This window comes from Eurytemora carolleeae, unplaced genomic scaffold, assembly GCF_000591075.1.
Source record: "Eurytemora carolleeae unplaced genomic scaffold, Eaff_2.0 scaffold2519, whole genome shotgun sequence".
NCBI classification, from domain to species: domain Eukaryota; kingdom Metazoa; phylum Arthropoda; class Copepoda; order Calanoida; family Temoridae; genus Eurytemora; species Eurytemora carolleeae.
Window position 1 is genome coordinate 1 of NW_019398405.1, and position 3276 is coordinate 3276.

Genomic DNA, 3276 nt, shown 5'->3' on the forward strand with positions numbered 1-3276 from the left:
TAGGTCTGGAAGAACCTCAAGATCTGATTATATACATTCCCCTCAAGCAAGAATACCATAAATAGATCATTCTTTTCAACCTTCATGCATGTACAGTGTACAATGCAAAATATGCATGCACTGCGCATGTACTTACAATTGCAAATATAAATACTTATGTACATTGTACAAAGTACACATACAATTATGAGTATTGTTTGCTTAATTAGTTTAGATCAATGAAATTGTAATAATGTACATTATGGATGTACCGTATATTTATATTGATCTGGTTAAAGAATACAACTTAAAATGCAGCCAAATTATGTAAATAATTGATTGTTATATATTCTCATATGATGTAAATCCTTGTAAATAATTATTTATTTATCTATTTATTTATTTAATAATAAGACAACAACAACAAAAATTGTCTTATAAAGCCACGAAGTTATTTATTATGTAAACTCTTAAGATTTGAAATAAATCAATTTTGAAATATTTTTCAATCGTGATAGTGTAAATACTTTTGAAATCCAGGGGTTTCCATTCTGTTCATGTGTTACTTAACTCTTGTATGCCGATTTCATTAGCGCCTGATCCAATCCAATCAGGGTTCAGTAATGTGTTTGTTGTCTATTCTGAACCAAAAGAGATTGTATGGTGGTAACATTTATCTTTTTATCTATATCATTATCCAATTAGAGATATGAATCCTTCAATCGGCGCTAACAGTAAATGGAAATATTTACTTCTAATTGAACTATAGTGACTTGTGTATGTGAGAATGCACATCTTCATCCATATCTACAGTACGTCGAACCTACAGTCATTTTCTAAAAATACTAGATTATTACTTCAATTTCCAAGCTTTCCAACAAATCTGTTACAAACGATAATTTCAATTATCATATTTTTTTTATTATAAAAAAAGTCTTTCAATTTTAACACTTTGGATGCTTTGGCTTCGTAGTAAAGTATCAAAAGTGTAATTTGAAAGCATCAAAATCAACATTTGCAAGCATCAAAATCAACAAGCAATCAAGTTTGATGTCTTTCTCACTCTTTTTTTGAGAAAATATTAACGTGCCAGTCAAGTTATGACTCAACAAGGTAAGAATTAGGAAGCAATGCTTTTCCCTGTCCTTTTCAGGTTGATTTAACGCCAAAAATATTTCCTCATCGGTTGTAAAACAAGATGAAAGAAATCCCTCATTTTGCTGGTCAAAAAATCATTTTTGATGTTTTTAAGAAAAACCTTAGAAAGGGCAAGTTTTGGCAAGAGAGGAAGAAGATGCCATTCTCCCCCCCCCTCTCCTTTTTTGGATAGAATGACTCAGGATCTCCAAATTGCTAAATTTCTTAACAGTTTGCTGAAAATGGCAAATAGTTAATGGCCTCAAATTAGAAGTCAACGGTTGTACTACACATAAAAAAAAGAAAAATAAATGAGGGAAATTTAAATCTTACTATTAACAGAAAAAATATTGATATGGAATGCTTACTTTGACATTCTTTTNGTTCTATCTACTTACGGGTTTCCTCCCCATAGTCCAGGGAGGGGGACATAAACCCCATTTTCAAGGAAGGGGATACACCCCCCCCCCCACCTTAAGTCCTTAATTCATGGTTCTCTTATAATTGCATAATTCAATAATGATATTGCTTGCTAGGATGCTTATACTTAGAAAGCAATGTTATCTGAAGTAGATTTTTAAAAACTAATTTTTTCATCAAGTTAATAAACAACTCATATAGTAGATAGAAGAAGATGGATACGTAAACTGTTAAAATTGTATTTAAACCAAGAAAGTCGATCTAATGTAAACAAACATGAGTTAGTATACGGTGAATCTTCATCCAAAAACAGAGATGCCAGATGTTTGTTTATCATTTGTGTTATTGATTCCAATCTTTATCATTGTCGCTACGCAAAAACTAGTTCTTCAGCAGTCCAAAAACGTCAAAGCAAAGTGTACAGAAAACCTATCACCCCCTCCTTGATTCTATATCTCCTTGATTCAAACCAAAAACTTACTTATACATTAAAAGGGTGTACACACTACTGAAAATGGACCATCAGGTTTCAAGTCAAAACAACTTAGCTTTTTCTTCAAATATGCAGTCTTCTGAGTTAAGATATCTCAGAAATCAAGCGCACAGGTCTAAAATCAAACATAGACTTGGTTTAAAGACTTTAATATGCTTCTTTTGGGTTTGTTTAGCTATACTTTTGAACTCTTAATGGCAGGGTCACCAAATTTTGTAACTTTTAAAGAACAGCCAAAAGACATTTTGTAGTAAAATATCAAAGCCCTAGGTCCACTGCCTGTCTGACTGTAAATATGGCGGCCTGAAAAAGTTTTTATGACGTGATTTTTAGGGATTTCACTTCATAATTCCTATTTTACTCAGTACGTAAACACTAAACTGTCATACAGTTCACTTATGTTTTTTGCTACTCATGAACACAGAATCAGCATATCAAATCATGAAACTAAAAATATTTTTGTTTTTAGACCTCAAAATGCACTTTATTTCTTTAATATCTTCTAAATGGATTTACTCTAAATTCCCTAGATTACATTTCCCGAAAATTGAGATATTCATTGTTCAGACCTTTCTTCAGACTGTTGGTTAACAGTTATCAGACAAGATTTTCAGGGATCCCTGCGTTTTTAGCTTAAAACTAAAGGGTTCATTTAGTTTAAGGTAATTTTTATGTTACTTCTAAAAGTTACTGTCTGTTGACTATCTCAATTATATTAACCTCATTAACGGTAAATATTTCAGGAGACATTTAATCATTTCACATAAAAATATCGCGAAAAAACAAAGAGCACAATTCAAAGCATCACAGTACATTAAATCATTTTTTTATTTTTAAGTTTCACGCATTCGTTACTAAAATAGTTACAGTCATTGTAAACATCTATTTATTTGTTATTTTTAACTATCCCATCTTCTTTTAATCATGAATGGTTATTTTTATTCATTAATGAAATATTATACAGTTTTGTGACTGAATGTTTCCCAGAACTAATAATATGTTCCAGAATTCAGGAACACTGCAATTTCAATTTGTTGTTTAAATATATAATCTTCACCCCCTGGTTACTTTCACGTGAATGTATTGAGACAGATACTCTCCAGTTATACATGTATATTGTAAATCCAAGGATCTAAGTGCATCTCAACACAGCTGAAGTATCTGCAGTAGTCCTTTATCTGTAAGTTGATAACATCAGTTTATCCAAAGGTTCTCTAAACAAGGCAGGGTTCCCTTGTATTCAGACA